Genomic DNA, 19,530 nt, shown 5'->3' with positions numbered 1-19,530 from the left:
ATTCCATATAAATTCTCCAAATGTTTTGCATTTCCTTAGAGAAAATGAGAACTTAATTAAGATATGCATGTGCAAAGGAGCATGATAATCAACCATAACTAAACAACGAAACATGATCGAAACCATTAAATAATTATAATTACTACTTTATTTAAAATTTAATATTTTTACCATGTGATAATTCGCGTGAGAAGACTCCTACTTACCCACAAACTCTATTTTTACGATCATTATTGGTTCCTCAAGCCGCAAAGACATCATATATCTTTATAGTCAGCGAACATGCCCTTAATTCACTGTCCTAATTCGATTTATGTTTGCTGCCTTGTTAGGGTCTACGATTCCGTGATCAGTTGATGGAATTAAAACCTCTGGAATCGATACAACAATTCAACGCTGGCACAAATAACACGAAGAAGACTGTGAAGTTGTTAAATGAATTTGCTGGAACTAACTAACTTAAGACCCTCACGATAACAACTAATTCCAATAAGAATTTTATCGAGTTTTCTGTAGAATTTTCTCTACTTTGTTTTTTATTTTATCGCTAAATGATCTTTGAAGGTATAACGGTAGATTTTTGGTTTTTATCGTATTGTGAATAATTCTTGTTTTCCGGATTTGTGGAATTATACTTGTTGGCAATAATATCAGCAAAATTCTGCATTTTAGGGACCTCTTCTTAATTTCGAGATATTATAATTCCGCAAAATAACCAGTACTAAAACAATTACACAAACTTCCGGATCGAGTTAAAAGCATTTCCCAAGGCAGACATTCTTTCCTCTAGAAATCGTAAGTTTTTAATCACATTTTCAGGCGGAATTTATTCTTGATGAGGATTTTTGGATTATTTCGATTTAATCCGCAACTTAATTACCGAAGAACGAAACTTGTTTTACGAATTTTCGGTCTCATTTCTATTCATTCCCTAATCACCAAGTCTGAATAAAGTTGTTTTTAAGTTATTTAAAAAGTTGGAATAATGGAGTTTTTGGATTCATGTGGTTATTTCTGTGAGTTGCATTGTATTGAACGAATAATTACTCCGAGGCAGAATTTTTTTGTCATTGATAGTGACACTGATGTGGTGACAAATTTTAATCGGCCCTGTATTAGTTTCTAAAATTTATATATCACATATAACACTCCATTCAGAGCAAGCTGACAAGCTGGATATGCAAGATCAGTAACTCAATTACCACTCACAGTTATGCCTCCGTTTTTCATTTATACTGGTATTTCTACTCATAAAATAGATTTCTGTTAGCTGCGATTAGTCACCAAAGTTACCTCTCAGAGCGCATAATAAATTCCTTTTGTTTCGAAAAGTCAAAAGCAATAAATGGAAAAGAGAATGGAATAATTGGCAGAATTTGAAATCAAAGCTGCTTTAAAATAATCTAATAAAGCTCGGTAACAGCCGGGGATGTCCCGTGCGACATTACTGAGCCTCGGTGACGAAATTGCATATAAATTCGCCGAGTCTTTTTAATCCAGGACTTTTACGAAGTTAACGATATTTTTGCTTTGACAATTTTTCAATTTTTTTATTTGCACGCTTTTATTTCCACGAAACGTTAGCGAATTTGTTAATGAAATACGCGTCTACGTGTGCCCGATGTAAAAGTAACGTGGAGAATAAACGAAGAGAGTAAGCAAAGTTTCAATAACTGAGCAGGTTATCTATTGAATTTAAATCAAACATCAGACTACGGATTATCAACAATAAGGAAGGTACGAATTATGCCTTGATTTCGCAATACGCAATTTCTAAAGTAGCCGCTTCCATTTGATTTTTTTTCTTTTTGTATAAAAACTAGATGTAGGCCAAAAACACGTTAATTTAGATGGCGAAGGAGGTATCTGAAATTAATGTAATTTATAATGTCAACCCCCCCTCCCCTCCAAGGTAACCTAACTTAAAAATCTTTAATGAACTTTAATGGCAAAGTCCTGAAAACTGGTGGCTGATAGGAGGTAGAGGGGATTGCAAAATAGCACCAATAATTTATACACTTTTCTTGGCGATCTCAGTTACTTATCCCACTATTGATCTTCACAGTGAGGAATGGAAAATAATTATTGTCATAACGAGAGATAGTACTCTGTAAAATAATGAAAAAGATGCTGATAGATCCATAGTCAAAATTGCACCATTTTCCATATATATGGTGGCAGTCTTACATTTTTTTTCATATTTTGCGTATTCCTCACGTAAATATTAGAAGAATGTGAAGCTTCGCCACCCTGTATATCCAAAATGGTGCGTTTTTGATTATAGGTCATTAACATTTGTTTATTATTTTGCAGAGTACTATCGCTCCCTGGAATATCTCCGTGAATAAAATGGCAACATCTCTTGTGGTTTCTGAGATACAGGATTAAGATAGTGCTTATTTTTGTAATTTTTAAAGTGCTGTGAAAGTAGAGTTCCGAAAAGGTTTTTGCGCGGCTTCGGAAGCTCAACTGGAGGATCCAGGACCGATCCAGGGTCTATATCACTTCATTAAAACAAAAATTGCAACTCAAAAGTTTAAATTTTTTAATTTTTAGTTTAAGTCTCAAGTTTTACGCAAAACGTTTCTTGTATATTACAGAATATTATTTGATTGTTACTAAAACGCTCCACATTCTTGTGCACGATATCTCTTAGCCGTTTTCGTATTAATGTGTCAATAAATTAAAGACTTAAAATTTCAGGTAAATATTATTTAGGCGAAATGAACGTGAAGTACAGCTTTCAGAGTTGAGCCGGAATTTTTAAAACTGGAACGTAGTTCCACTATCGAATCTCGCAATCAAACATCAACAAGATTTGGCGTGACGTGTTCAGAATGCTCCGGAAAGCCTTTGCCTTGATCACACATAAGTGAGTGGAGAAAACGAATTTGTTAGTGACGCTACACTGCACTGGATTGAAGGGAATTAGTTTAGAATTTGTAGAACTCGTGACGAAATTTACTTTCACAAAGACTCTAACTAACATGCTTTGTACGTGCATTCTACGGTTAACTTTATTTCAAACTGTTCTGTATCGACTTTTGACTTCTAATTTGTATGACGTGTAAATTTAGCGCCTGTGCCTTTGTGGCTATAATATCCTTAAATATTGTAGTACAATGACCTTTTTTTAATGGGACACCCTATATTCTTTTCATCCTCGAAGATCTGTTGTCCCCGACCTCAATAAAACTATAAGGAACTACATATTTATTTCTAAATGTTTACCAGATGTTTACTCAGGTATAACCCAGACGTTGGCTAAAAATTAAAGACTTTTTTTTAATTATAGAATATATCAAGATCATTTTAAGACCAGCTTTAAATAGACTTTTAACCACGGTCAACAAATAGGTTATACGAATTAGAACTATATCTATAGTGACTCCCAAAAATATTCGGACACTTACACTTACAATCTTCTTTTGTGTATAGTAATAAGGTAAATAAATAATTAGGAAACGGGACTTCGGTGTATTTTTGATATTAGTTTTTGGTTAGTAACACTGCAAAAATATAGTTATAATTCAGTTTCAACTTATAGAAACACAAACAGATCATTTTTGGGGTTTCAAAAATATTCGGACATTTTTACAAGATCGTAGTTTTGCCCATAAGAGCTTGCGTTGTATTGGATTTTAATATTTTAATAATGTTCCATGGTACTTATTAAAGTTACCCCTAATACTCGTATGCATTTTTGAGGGGCAAAAATAGGTAGAGCTGACAATGAGGTAAATATCACTTTGGATTTACAACAATTGGTCGTTTTCCATTTTGAGAAGAAGTTATCCTCCATAAAAATTAGCGAAAAACTTAAATTGAGCAAGAGCACGGTTGCAGACATTATTCGCCGGTGGAAAGTTGCAGACAGAATTCTTTCCATCACACCAACAAACTGGCCGTCCAAAACTAATAAACACTCGAGAAGAAGGATACATCATGAAGACGATTAATAAAAATCCTCGAATTAGTGCCCTTAAACTGAAAGTAGCTTTGAAAAAGTAAACTGGTAAAAAAGTGTCTCCGGAAACTATGCGAATGTGCATAAGAGCAAATGATTTTAATGGTCGGGTACCCAGAAAAAAGTCATCGCTTAATACCAAAAATAAGAACTTTACAAAAGAATTTGCATCAGAAATGATTTTAAAACTGGAAAATTATTGGAAGTATGTGATTTTCGCCGATGAGTCAAAATTCAACATATTTGGATATAATGGCCGACAAATTATATAGAGGAGGCCCAACGAAGAACTGAAAATAAGCAATTTACATCCTACTGTGAAAGACAGTGATAGATCAGTGATAGTTTAGGGCTGCAATTCGGCCAAAGGAATTTGGAAATTATTGTTCATTGATGTAACAATAAACAAAATGCTTTATTTAAACATTTTAAAAATAATTTATTAAAAAGTGCCACTGATATGGGAATTTAAGGGAGATTTAACTATTATCAAGATAATGATCCCAAATATAAAGCGATGATTGGTAAAGAATGAATACTCTCCAACTGTCCAAAAATTCTAAAAACCTCAGCTCAATCTCGGAATACTAATCTGATTGAGAATGTATGGCAATAGTTGGATTTAAATAATCAATAACAAACAAAAATAAACTAAAAAAAATTTTAATTGAAGAGTGGCACAAAATTGACATAAATTTAATTAAAAAACTGTTTTGTCCATGCCTAAAGTACTTCAAGCCATTATAAACAATTAAAGAAGGCATAAAAAATATTAATATTTCTTCCTTATTTATTTATTGTTTGTTAACGTGCTTGAAATTTTAGTGTCCGAAAATTTTTGCGCTACCAAAAATGTGTTGTTCTTTATACTTTTTTTTATTTTTTAATATTATTAGTTAATATTAAATATATTTTTGTATTTTTAGTAAGCAAAAACTGATACCAAAGATATACCAAATTCCCGTTTTTTAATTGTTTATTTTTATTATTTTATACACAAAAGAAGTTTGTAAGTGTAAGTGTCCGAATATTTTAGGGAGTCACTGTACATGAATGAGTAGTAGTTTCATTTGATGACGACTAAAGATACCCATTCTAAAGCATAAAATGTTCAGCCCATGGTTAAAAATCTATATATAGTGGGTTCAAGAAAAAAATTTCTAAAACGGCCACACGTAATTTTTAAGGAGACATCACCAATAATGCTTGCACTTGACAATGGTTAAAAACTTCAAATTTTGACTAAAATTTAAACATTTCACACCTCTTAGGCCGAATTCTCGAATGCATGTTGGACAATTGATATAAATTTTATGAAAAAATTAGAAAATGTGCTGTACAGGGTGACACAGTAATCTGAAATCGATCGAAATATGTTCAAATATTAGAACTAAAACAAAAAAATTGAGTACGAGAGTTATGGAAGGAAGGTTCGAATATTTTAATATTGTACGAAAATATTCAAAGTGTGTCAAAATGTGTGGAATTCCAAAATTATTATTTTGTAAATGGGTGATTCAGGGCGATTCCTATATAAACCTACTTTTGGCAGTTTTTGAAATGTAGGGTATGAACTTTTGAACTTTTTAGCGTTTAGGGGACTGTAATTTGCAATGGTAAAAAGCGATAGAATTTCGTTAGGAAAACAATAATTTAGAAATTTAATATTTTTTTGAGACACCATATATATTTTATAATTTTAAAATATGTACACCTCTTCTGTCTACCGCTCTTATAAATGGTAGTTGTTGATTCCAGCTCTAATAGTGACAGAGTTGCATATAAAGCGATTTCACCCTATTAACCTACCCTGTGTATCCATTGGTGCAAACATAGTGAATTATCCAGCACTTGCCTGGGAGATATTTTCATTTTTCAATAACCTAGAAATCACGTACGTAATATCAATAAAGAAAATCTAAAATTCCTATTTCTATTCGTAACATCTATTGTGTTTTATATCGATGCATTTCGAATGAAAAGACGTAACTTCAGTGCCTGCGAGGCAACAAATATATTATTCATTGGAAATGTATTTCACATTGAATTTCACCAAAAATGGAAAACATATATTTATCGGGAAATTGGTGCAGAAAAACAAGAAATATTTTGTTATGGGGTGCGACAAATATGTGCTTTTGAGTCGATGTGATCACTTGAAATTCTCCTCTCGATTCCCATTTAAATTAGCTCAAAAAAGGCTTCAATCTGCTATATGTTATCGACCTACATACATATATTAAATTCTTAAAAATTGTTTTCTGATAATTTATTATGAAGATTATAAGTGTATATTTCAATTATGGCTTAACTGGTTTAAGCATAATGAGAAATATATGGACTTAATTATGTCAATCGCATTATTTATAATTTGAAGAATTTCAACTGTGTGTCGACGTTAATTAGATATACTGAGACGTGCATTAGTCAGGTAGACGACTTAACTCACATTTCTTCTAAAATAGTATATTCTTTAACAAGTGATGAAAATAGAATTTTCTATAACCCAAAGAATTTCTTGCAACTTCTTGCTGCAATTTTTGAACCAACAGTTTGCCAAAAAATATGTAAAAATGCCGCATCATCCATAAGAAAAGAATTTTTTATAATATTTACATCTTGCATGTTGGCACAAATTTTGCACAAAATTTCCTTGTGAACAAGTGTTGCTCCAATTATTAGTTCTTATATTGAAACAAATTTCGGAAAAGTCGCTTTGACGATTACGTGGTTGATAGGCCATTAGATCAGCCGATTTATTAGGGTCATCTAATGGCCTATCCTAGAAAAAATGAAACAAATAACTGTTAGATGTCAGAGGGGAAAAATAGAGCATTTAAATTAAACTTGTCTCGTACGAAGGTTGGTTGTTTTTATCATATACAGGGTGTCAAAGTAATAAAACTTAAATTCAAAAAAATATTCATGGTGTTTAATAGAACGACGGAAAGTTTTCAAAAAGAGATAGAGGGGTCATTTTTTAATCTATACGGGGTGTTTTGTTTTATCTCAACCTCCATTAAAATAAAATAAAATTAATTTCTCCTAAATAATTCTAAAAAATTATACTTCGAAATCTATATTGGTTTTTTTATAGGCATACGAATGAAAAAATTGGTTTTTTTTCGTCTCGAAAACGGCTACTTGAGGAACAAAACACTAAGAAATCTTTTTTATTGAGAATTAATGGAATATTATGAAAAAAATATTCATATTAAAAAAAGTCAGTGTCGTACCATTTTTTCATAAAAAATATCCCATTGAATGGCCGCATAGACACCACTGGTGTAAATGTAAATATCCTGACTACTCAGGAACATGTACATTTATCCCGTCATAACGTGTCCCGAATTTTATGTCTGTACTCCAAACCGTTTTCCATATATATTAAAAAAAAGCTATTGAAAAATTAGACACTGTGTGTCTTTGAAACGAAGAGATTCGGGCTTAACTTTGTTTCTTCCAAATACTTGTTTTTATGAGCTCTAAATTCTCTGAAAGTTTGTCATTATGTTTATGAAACACCCTGTATAACCATATTTATCCTTATAATAAAAATTGGTATAAAAACAATTATGTAGATAAATTAATGTGTTACAATACTTTGGTTGTAATTGTCCTTCCATTTTAAATAAAAATTTCTCCAATGCAGTGCTAGTTCAAGATATTCAAATAGTTTTAAAAACTTCTCCATTGCATACTCTTTCAAATCGTATAGGGCGTCATGTCAAACTTATAGTTCACAAAACTAAAAATAAAACGACATATTACTCACAATAAAAAAATAAGTGACATTAAATTTAAATAAGTATTAATTACTTTCAAACCTATAGCTCTAGCTCCAACTTGAACAATACTACTATAAATTAATTTCATTTTCAACTTAGACGTTTCATTTCTATTGCACTTAGTTGTTGCTTCCTCTACCCTCTTGGACGATATTTAAAAAACGACGAGACTTTGTATAAGAATAAATATGGTTATATACATATGTAGATTCAAAATCATCCCGTCTATCTCACGCTGAAAACTTTCTCCACCTATACCACACACTTTGTATATATAAAACTATTAATCATGAAACAAGCTAAAACAGTGATTGAAATATCCGAGTCATGTCTTAGATAAATTCATTTGCTAATGAGTTGTCAAGGAGATGTTTCATGGTAAATACCGAACGGCTTAATCAACGCCCTACGTTTGGAGTTCGCTGCCTACTGTGAGGCTTTTTTTAATGATTCTCTGTTATAAACGACTAAACTTTGTGGCACGTCATAAATCATCACCGGCTCACATACCTTAAAATGTATTTTATATCAGGCATAAAATGGAATTTGGATAAAAAGCCATAAATCCTGGAAGGGAGTTGTTTGTCCGTTTTCCCCGGGACTTATCCCCGTGTTATCCTGATCCTTTAAGAAACGGGGTTATTTTTGCATGCGAATAGGATAAATGCCACAGTCTGAGCGATACAGACAGGCAATACATTGAAAGGATCCTCGGGGGAAACATACAGTATTCCAGGTTTTCGCATGCCTTCCTGTTCACTGAATGTTTCGCTTTTGATATGTTTTATCCAATATCCTATGGCGATATTCTCAACTGGATTGCTCCCATTATTTTAGTGTTTTCCGAATCAGTCACTGTAAAACATACATATGTTTACCTTATTATGATAAAATGCGAGAAGTTGGAAGATAAAATTTTATACTACTAGTAGCATTACCTTGATAGGGTAATTCCACCCTAATTCTGAACAAGTAATATAATGTAGCATTGTGCTGTAAATTATAAATTTTCCTGCCCGGAAAATACAGTATTCCGGGAGCAGTTGCTTGCATCCTTTATGTAATAATCTATCTGTTAGTAAAAGTGTGCTTCCACGGCTCTGGCGTGAAATATGAACACAATTTTTAAATTTGTTCAGAGTTAACCCGAGGCGCACAGTGTTCAGCGTAATCGGGTTGCAGCTTCAAATGAGTTATTCATTTTAGATTTACGGCCTTTTCAAGTCGAATTTTCCCTAACACTATTTAAGATAACGCTCCTCGCTGGAATATTACGACCGTTCTTTTTCAATGTCGGCTTAGGGCCCAATTTACATGTTGCTCGGAGCTTTTCTAGGCGGTTCTCTGCTTAAATCTCATTTCGGGAGACTATGTGTTACATAAATTTCCTATAACTCGCTGCTGTTATTTATCGTTACTTCAAATTTCGGTTTAGATGAGCTCATTCCTTACCAAGATAAACATCTCGAGAACCAATGAAATAATGATAGGGTTGTCAGATCATCCAATGTCTACATTTATACATTGTACCATTCCAGTTTCAATGTAGCATTAGCCGCTAATACCAACTCTAACACACACGTGTGTAAGTCGCGTTCTTTTCCTAACACACGCGTATATTAGGAAAAGAAATGACTAACGGGTGCGGCGCAATGAATTACCCTGTCTGGAAGAATTCTAATACTTGTAGACATATGCTGTTCCATTTGTTGTAGATGCGATTTGAGCGCCTCTGCATTCGCATGATGTCAGAACGACGCATTTTGAACCGTCACTTAATGATAATAGTATGAAGATTATGTCATCTTACCGCCATCATGATATGGAATCTCAAGGTTATAGGTCCCGGAAAGCAATTTGAATAATTCCACATTCGAATGATCGATAAATAACAAGCTCCTCATATTAGAGTCTAGGAAATAAGAATTGACCATGACGTCAAACATTTCGTCTCCCTTAACAGAAGTACAACTTGTAGCGTCCTGGTCAGAGTTTATTTTTTAGATGATATTTTAACTAAAGATTCCTCAAATTGCGTCTTTTCGACAGTGTCTGGGAAGAAAATCATTTTCATCACCTTTCCCATCCAGCAGCTACATTTTTTCCTACTTTTTGAATATTGCATTGTACTAGGGATTAACGTTAATAAAATTTAGATTTTTCAGTCTGTGAATCGACCTTGTGTGATTTTCTTCGATTTGCCTTTTTTCCCTAATGCGGGAAATAGATAAATTCGAAGATTCACCACATAAACTACGACAGTGAATAAGAAAAGGGGTCGGCGACTACGACGCATGCAGACGCGCGGGTGGGCGGGGGTAGAAGCTTTGATCTCGCCATATCTTTTACGAATGCAAATTTCATTTTGCCCTGCCGTACCCCATCAAAAATATGAACTAAACGATAACCGTATTCATTATTCATACCCGGGGCACTAACCGCCGCCACGGCGTTCCGCCCCCGGATAGACTGGGGTGACTACGGTGGAGCTTTAACGCGCGAAGGATTGCAAATTGCATCGAGCTTATAACCAGATGACCGGCGCAATGATAACAAATATATTTCTGATATGTAAAATTAGCTTTTTTCTAACTAGTCAGGAAATACATTGTGTTGCGTAGTAAGCGAATAAGAGATGTTCGGCAGAATGACAGGAGCTACCCAAAATGATATTCCCAATGAATTCTATATTAATTTTTTTATAATTTTGCCGTATGAGAGAAAATTGCAAGGAAAATGCAAAAATTTAAACAAAATTTCTGTCACTGTAGAAGTAGGTACAGCAACCATTTTTGCTACTGTTCTCATTTGTTAACCGAGGTACGAAATGAAAACCAGATATTATGTTCGTAATATAATGTATTTCGTCGAAATGGTACACTTCTTACCATCCAGGTAAAAAGTGACGAGTTTCGAATTATCTACTTCGATTATGAAAACTATCAACTGCAATGAACATGTGTGGCAATGAATTTTTCTTTTAGGAACATTAATGTAAAATAGCACATTATACAATAGACAACAATGAACACGAAGTGTTTTTATAACACATTTGAATTATGAGTTGAAGTGTGAGATCGCAATGCTGCAAAGTGTAATGGGCGAATAGATTGCCGTGGCAACGTGTATAATGAATGGTTAAACATTTTAAATCCCGTAGATCCCCCATTGGGGGCCATTACTAATGGTTTTGCTCAAAAGAATCATTAAATGTAACGACTTTAAACTTGGGAAGTAAACTTGGAACAAAAATGGTGGTGCTTCTATATGAATACACTTTGTTTATATTATCTAGCGAAATGTGTGCGACAGCGCCATCTAATCCAGGCAAGAATAACTAGGATAATTCTCGTAGGAATCTGCAGGTAGGACTGTATAGACCTCTTTTATCGTCTGTTCTCGATGTATCCTGCATTACTTGAGTTCCTATAAGAGGACTCTCAGAAAGCTAGATAAATTTTAATACGTATGAAATTCTTTTTGGACTTTTTTATGAAAATAATGGAATACTTTGTTAAATTTAAAAAAGCAACAGGTGAAACGTTAAATATTTAATTTAAAATAATTTTTAGAATATATATTTCTAAAATTGTTTAACAGATTTTTGAAATGGAAAATTAAGAAAAACGTTTCACCATTTTCTTTGCTACCTCTACTCTTTTTTTTCATAAATATGTTAATAATAATAACAAATAAAATGAAATTTTAACACGGAACAAATCATACGTTGAACTTCATGCCTTAGCTTGCACAGTTCCTAAGATACAGAGATACACATAAAGGGGCCACTCTGTCTCTATCAGTGGTCCATCATGATCCGTCCCTGCTTTTCACCTAAAGGAGTTGAAATACTTCAGACTTTGACCAGCTAGGTACCTCATGCTTATACGCATCTAACAAGTTTTAAATAAAAATCTCTAATTCTGCTTTAACCGCATACATAAGTAGTTTCGATAGCAGCGAGGGTACCTAATAGCTACATCCTGTCTTCTCTGAAGAGTAATTTATTATAATTTATGTGTCTTGAATTTAATTTCTTCTTTAGAGCCAACAGAAGGAATGCGAATTAAGGGCGTTATGCATGAGGTTATTTAAAATCCAAGATTTTTTTTCCTTTTTATGGGCAATAAAATGGTAAGGTTATTGCTACTTTTGTCAGTTAGGTACTTTTTGAAATATGACCACAACTATTATTTAACTATTTCTTGAAAATATACCAGGACCAATTTCTAATTAGGAATTATATATTTTTTTAACATCATGCAAAATAGGTTTGCAATAGAATCCCCTTTATGGTTTTCAGCCACACTTGTAGATTGCCATCGTACATGCAATTTTCACATCGTTCAATAGGATTGTTAAGTAATAGCTCACTTAAGAACTTTAAGAGTTCTTAAGCTTTTGAAAGGAGTGTCCTCATTTGCTCCTTTCCTCCACTCCTCGTTCTCAGAAGGTTTTCGTTAGGTTCTGTCTGTTTCCGTTAATTTTGACGGAGTCAAATAATACTGCAAAAAAGCCGAAAGCTCATGAAATAAAATCGCATTTTAGACGTTTTATTTTTGTGTGATTAATATTTTATTATTAGTGACCGAATAGTAGTTCCTGCTAATTGGTTTAGATGCAAACGGTTAAAATACTAAAATTGTGAAATTTACCTAAAACCCCAGAAGTTTTGTATTGAATATTTTTTCGAAAATTTATACAGGGTGTTTCAACACCAACCAAAGTAAGAAATAAATATTGAGTAGGAAAGTGAAATAATTTTATCTATCTAATGTTCATCTCGGGTCTTTACTTAATTCACTGTAACTCATCATCTAATTTTTTGCTCATAGGTAACACAGTCCGTATATTATAAGGTTATAATTATTTTTTTATACATACATTCATTTAAAATACCTCTATGAAACTGGGTTATAGGCAGTACCACTGACTCCTTATCGAAATATGAAAAATGAACTTTTTAACTTCCTTATCTTCATAGGGAAATAAACAAGAGCGTTATCTTGCACTGCTCTACTCTTTTGTCCACCACCATATTCGACTAATTGATGTCAACGTTTCTGGGATGCCCTGTATAGGGTTTTCTACAAATCTCTTGATCTTGAAATCTCTTACTTCTTTTGATGTTAAATATAGTATATGCTGCATCAAATGTACTTAGATTTCGACTAGGTACTCAAATATGCAAAAATGTACAGGGTGTACCGTTTAAAAAAATGCAAGTTTATTTCATCATAGCTTAATACGCCTTTATGTACTACTTAAGTCATATTTTACTTATATTATTTGTTCTTTTTTACTCAGCGGCAACACCGATACTACCGGTAAATGCCTTCTATTTATAGAATAATTTCCACTTGTTGCTTCGGTAGTACAGCATAAGGTATTAATGTTGATGCTGGTGTTGTCATAATTGAAATTACTGCGAATGTTTCGAATACCGAATGTCTAATCTCATTCTCGGTGACTCCGTACTTACGACGTAATAGGACTGTCTATTGTCCATTAATATATGCAAATACTGTAATAACTAATTTGTGACAGTCACAATCAGAGCATGTTAATAAGCAATGATGCACAGACCACCTGTTGGTACCCAAGTTAATATATGGGGTGTCCGAACGTAATTGTAGAAATATTTTGGAAGGCGATTCTAGTGATAATAATAATATCCCAAAAATTGCTCCTTAAAAGGGCTAGAACCCCTCAGAGGGAGAACTCTAGTGGCTTTTCCGCAATATTTTTGAAACGGTTTGCGTTAAAATTATTTAATTTGGCATACCTTAACAAATTGAAATGGGAAAACCTTTTTTTTGTTAATAATTAGAGATTTTAGTCAGGGGCGTTATATAGAGGGGTTCTCCCACATAAATGTTGCCCTAATTTTTTGGTTTTGACATTTTTTTGTTTTTGAAATCAAATTACTGAACTGTGCATATTTTTAAATAAAAAAGGTCATTTTATTTATCTCATTGGGATAGACTGTTTACCAGACAAATGAGTTTTTACGATTCCATGGACATCAAAATGAAACTTAGTAAACGTAGTAAGCTTTTTATAATAGAAGTACTTTTTATAATTTTCATAATTTTTATAATTCATATTTCATTACATCAACCCATAATGTGTTAAATTTTTTATTGTTTTATTTGTCATGTGAGAATAATTTTAAATAAGTTTGTATTAAAACGCATATTTTTACTGCAATTAATGCCCCTTTATAAACCGTCTTTACATACCAAATTTCATTGAAATATGTCAAGCGACTTTTGAAATATTCATTAATACTCATTTTTTTTCTAAAACTGTATTTTCGTAACAGAGCATTTTTGTACCAGCTTATATAACAAACTATCATAACTTTTTCTTGTAAAAACTCAACCTAAAATATCCGCACATCATTAAGGAACATCTTGTATATGAATAATATTTTCTTGTACGTGCCTTCTTTTTTCTGTACTCTTTTAAAACTTTCTTCAAAATAGTTATAAATAATAGGATTTTATATAAGTTGATTGATTTTTCTCGAATTCATTTCCTTGCAGTGCCACCAAAGAAAGTGGCCTAACTCTTCTGTGCGAATGATGATCATTATATGCTAGTACGTAAGTAAACTTTGTCTACAGCTAAACGACCTCTATTTTCCGCAAATGGACTAATCTTCTCTTTGAATAATTTTAACGCCAAACCCTTGTAAATAAACAAACCGCAACTAAATTACCTTTGAGGGGTAGTTACCCCCCCCCCCCCCCCCAATTAATCTCTTCTAATTAGACCCCTTTAATAATTTTAAGGTCAAGCTATCTCCGGCTTCATTTAATCGATATATTTAGTCAGTTTCTCATGCAACAATGTATTTAGGTGACAAGTTATGCTTCCTGCTCCTCATAGCACATAAAAAAATCTTCAGGTATATATTTTTACAGCACCCCCCCCCCCTCCTCTTTCTTCTCCTTTACGAATTCGATCTTACATGCATCCATATCTGGGTAAACGAACCCGTAACCAGGTATGAGTAGACAACTATAACATAAATGGGATCTTATGGTGTGAACGTACAATTGTAGTCAAAAGTATAGAATATTTTAAATCCAATATAGTTTTACATCAAAATAGTTGATTATAAAAAAATAAACATAATAAATTATGCTGGACAAAAAAATGGAACACTTCGCAAAATCTATCATAATCAATACAAAACCTTAAATAAATTAACATTTTATGGTATATTCTTTCGAGTTGATAACAGCCTGATATTGACGGTGCATAAATCGATTAAATTTTCACAAATGAAAATAGGAATTTTTAGTTATTCTTCCTGTACGACTTTCTACAACTCATCCCGGTTGGACTCATTCCTGTCTCGAATTTTTCGTTTTAAGTATTCCCAGAAATGCTCAATCGGATTCAGATCCGGCGACTGAGACGGACACTCTAATTTGAGAATATTATTATCAATCAGCGAATTTTTTACTAATCGGGATGAACGTTTAGGGTGGTTGTTCTGCTGGAAACGCCAAAGTAAAGGCATATCTTCATCAGCAAGTGACAGCATATGGGTCCCAAGGATGGCATTGTATTGAAACCGATCCATAACTCCCCTAATTTTGACTAATTGTCCAACACCGGATCGAGAAAAACATCCTCGCACCATTATGCTTTTACTATAATGTTTCACTGTTAGTTTATGATAGTTGGGATCCAACCTAATCCCCACAGGTTGACGAACATAACTTTTCCCATCAGAATTAAAATATATATAAATATTAACTTTAATTTCATCACTGTAAAGAATAATACTCCACTTTGAAGGTGACTAAAACGAATATTCTTGAGTAAATTTAGTACTGGTTCTTCTATTATTCTTAGAAATTAAGGACTTCTTCACTGCAATTCTGCCTACTAATCTCATTTCACACAATCGACGACGTACAAGGAGATCGTTTATATTGATGTCACTATTATTAGTGAATTCTGGCGTTATAATCCTGGATGACTTTCCAGGATTTGCACATGATATATTTTTAATCCGTCGATCGGTAGTGGTATTCGTCCTTCGTGGACTTTCAAGTTTTAGGACATCTTTTACATTCCCATAAATGCCAAATTTTCTTAAAATTTTCGAGCCAGTCCCCTGGCTTTTTGCCATCACGTGACATTTGGACTATTGAAATTCGAAAATCTTCCGAAAAATACTTTTCCTTTGTCATATTTCGTGTCAAATGCACCACACAATCGGACTGAACCACTGATAATGTTCTCATAAACGACAATACTACATCGTATTTCATAGTTTGGCCCAACGAAAAAATTATTTTTAATAACAACTTTTTTAAAAACAATATTCCTAAGCCAAATATTGTACTGTCAATTTAGGAAGATACCTTATCAACAAACTTTAAGGACAATCACAAAAATGATTACTAAAAAAATGTCGTTTCAAAAAATAGTCCATACTTTTGTCCTCAACTGTATATTTATATTAGTCGGTTGAAGATATTTCTTATTATTATTCAGAGATGTAAATAAGTGTCACAGTATCACAATTAAAAGAACTTTCCAAGCATATAACAGACTCTAATAACTGTAGATGCTGCTGGTAAAAATGAAAAAGTTTTAAATATAACTATTTACCTTTGAATACCGTCTATTTGGGCACTTGCTTTATACATTAATTTTCTGTGATAGAATGTAACGTGAGCAAAAGTTTTATGCACCGTAAGTGAAACAATAATGCGCAATAACACACTTGTGCTGTTGCGATGGTGTGCTAAAGCTTACACTCGTGTATAATGACGTTTCGCCCGTGCGCATGCACGACATTAATAGTCCGAAGATTTTCCTTTGAAGAATATTGGAAAAATTTTGCTTAAAACGGAAAGGCATGTGTGGAGATTTTTGGATATATAGGTCTTGTTGATAAATTATATAATGATAAAATATATCGATATTAGCTGCAGACAAATTAGTTTAAAAAAATTACATTTACAAGTTATGACGCCCCTTACAAGTATTATACCCCTGGAATCGCAATTTTCCACCAAACTCGTCATTTTTTTCATTCTTACATCCCTCAGTAAACCCCATTCTCGCCTATCTAAGCTGACCAACGCTTCAGATTGATAATACCCTCGATACCTTGGTAGTACCATAGCACCGATCCGATCTAGGTATTTGCACAGTCAATAGGCGTTCTATATAGGAATTGAAGCAACTATGGCAACAACGCCGGTACAACAATAATCGCATCTAAAACCAAACGAACAACTCGCGGGTTGACTGTGACCGGCTAGCGAGGTTTTAGTACGACTTGTTCATCGTTTTCATTCAATATAAACTCATTCAACACAAACAAACTATGTGACGGTTGAAAGGGCATTGTTTGACCATTTCCACAAGGAAACTGATCGAACATGGATCCGCGGAACTTGCGTAATTTGGTCCGCAAAGTGGAACTTTAATGGAAATCGGTACCACCACGTGAATACGTTGTTTACATGGAAACGGTCCACGTGTAGTTTTAGACTGTGTGTTCGTTACGATTGTGCTGTAGTTTGTTGGATATTTTTAAAACCTTTTAGTGTTCGGAAATTGTGCTTGTTTTTTTATTAAGAAATTCCTAGGTCTCGCTTCTGCTTCCTTTCATAGGTAGGTGGAAGATTGTTTTCCCTTAGGCGTAAAAATATAAGTAGGTATCAATGAATACTAAAATACTGAGTAAAATACAATCCTTGGCAGGTATAAAACCACGAAGGAAGCTAAACACAATAATAATCAAAGCAACAACGGAGCGGATGGATTTATTGAATAAACCATACATGAATAATCTTTGAATTACGTAGGTACTTATTGTCGTAGGTCGGTGCATTCATTAGACTTAATCGGCTCGCATGGAGCAGGTAGGTACCTGTCTAGGTACTTAAAACAATTAATGGAATAGCTGCATGTGTTGGTCACATTAGTTCTGATTGTGTACGATGAAAGCTTATTAATTAGTTTTACTATAGAGAAATGTACAATGTTTATATTAATTAATTATTATAAGAGCACCCATATTATCTGAGTGACTCCACAGATTTTGTTAAAAAGATATTTTTTGATGCATACGCAGATAATTACCTACTCTCCAAAATGGCTTCTCCTTTCTCCATGGATCTTTCCACTCATGGTGATAGTTAGTAAATGCAAAACACTAAAAATGTGTCCATTTTCACATTCGTACTACTTCCATCAATTTGATTTTTATCAGTAAAATCTAGGATTAAGTCTTTAAAGAATTATCGCTGTAATTCGCCAGTTATTGGTTCAGAATAACAATGAGTTATCAGTATTGCATTGTTGGAATATCAAATTTGGCTGATGGATTTCTCACTGTCATAGTAATAATATCGAAAATAAAGGAAACATTCGCTGATGCAAATAGTCTTATCTGCAAATAAAATTCATTTGGTATTACGATTTCACAAGGAAACTCCAGAAAAGAGACATATTTTAGCAGAAACATCTAGGACATAAGATTTTTTTAGATATTTTTTCATAAATAGAGTTTTTTTAACACAGAAAAATTTAATTAAAAAATCGTTATATAGTCAATTAAGTAAACAACCAACAAAGCGCGATATAGATAAGTAATCCGTTATATTTGTCAAAAATTAGAAAGTTGTTTTTGTAAAAAGAGTAACTTCCGCCCATACTAGTTCCAGTATATCATAGTTCTTTTTGAAGGGAAAAAATGCTATTTCCAATGATGCCTAGAGCAAGTAATTTATATGTTTAAAAAAAAGTTTTTCTTACTAACCTACTGAAAAAAGTGTCATAATGCGATGTCTACATTAGTGAAAAAAAATGGAATATTTTATCTTTTATAAATAATTAAGATTAAATGCAAGCTTAATTTAAACAAAATATGCAAAAAATTATTTTATGATTAGGGAATCAATTAACAAGTACTTTTCTAAATGGATAACTATTATAAATTTTTTAATGACGAAAACAAATTTTCCTGGAAAAAAGCGTGGAATATTATTTCATCTTCATAAAAAAATATTAAATACTTACGGTAATTCGACACTTTGTAGCAAAGCTTTAGCTGCTACAATCGCTTGACATCTCCTACGTATAGAATCGACAGGCGTTTGTAAAGTATCCACGGAAATTTTCTACCATTCTTCCTGGATAGTTTGAAGAAGCTTTGTTTTGTTTTTAATTATTTTTAATCTAATTTTTCGATCCAATATTATAGTTTTCCACAAATGCTCAATAGGATTAAAATCAGGAGATTGGAAAGGCCACTCAAGTACAGTCATATTTTTCGTTAAAAATCAGTCCTTTACAATTTTTGATGTGTGCCACGAATCGTGAATCCTATTGAAAGATCCAACGAAGCGGCATCTCTTCTTTAACAAATTCTAACATGTATTCTCTAAGATTTGCGGATATCGATAACGATCCATTTTTCCTTCTACCAGAACCAACGGTTCAATTTTGCACCAAGAAACACACTTCCGGACCATTATACTTCCACCACCGTGTTTCACAGAAGGAATTTGACATTTACTATTGAACCTTTCTCCCACTGGGCATCTCACAAGCTCTACTATCAGAACCAAACCAGTTAAACTTACTCTTGTCACTCTAAAGAACGTTATGCCATTTTTCAGTAGTCCTTGCCAAGTGAGATTTTGCAAATTTCACACGGGCCATCCTATTTGTCTTCGAGAGCAGAGGTTTTTTGACAGCGACTGTACCATACAGCTCTGCAGCCATTAAACG

At 33.1% G+C, this 19,530-nt stretch overlaps 2 protein-coding genes across 3 annotated transcripts in view; one reads left to right on the top strand and one right to left on the bottom strand.

Annotated features, from left to right (window-relative positions):
- Drgx (Dorsal root ganglia homeobox) overlaps nt 1-19,530 on the bottom strand; it is a 190,060-nt gene that overhangs the window by 51,309 nt on the left and 119,221 nt on the right. Inside the window, exon 1 of one of the 2 annotated variants that reach the window (XM_066281850.1) lies at nt 16,393-16,486. The exons of the other annotated variant lie outside the window; for it this stretch is intronic. The gene's annotated coding sequence lies outside the window, so the exon portion shown is untranslated. Of the gene's footprint in view, nt 1-16,392; nt 16,487-19,530 lie in introns of those variants that run through there. 2 annotated transcript variants of the gene reach the window in all.
- Nucleotides 17,013-19,530, top strand: part of for (cGMP-dependent protein kinase for) — a 132,049-nt gene continuing 129,531 nt past the window's right edge. Inside the window, exon 1 of the mRNA XM_066281809.1 lies at nt 17,013-17,406. The gene's annotated coding sequence lies outside the window, so the exon portion shown is untranslated. The remainder of the gene's footprint in view (nt 17,407-19,530) is intronic.

The sequence above is a fragment of the Euwallacea fornicatus genome, chromosome 4, assembly GCF_040115645.1.
Source record: "Euwallacea fornicatus isolate EFF26 chromosome 4, ASM4011564v1, whole genome shotgun sequence".
NCBI lineage: Eukaryota > Metazoa > Arthropoda > Insecta > Coleoptera > Curculionidae > Euwallacea > Euwallacea fornicatus.
The sequence above is the reverse complement of the archived record's forward strand: the minus strand, read 5'-3'. Positions and strand labels throughout refer to the sequence as shown.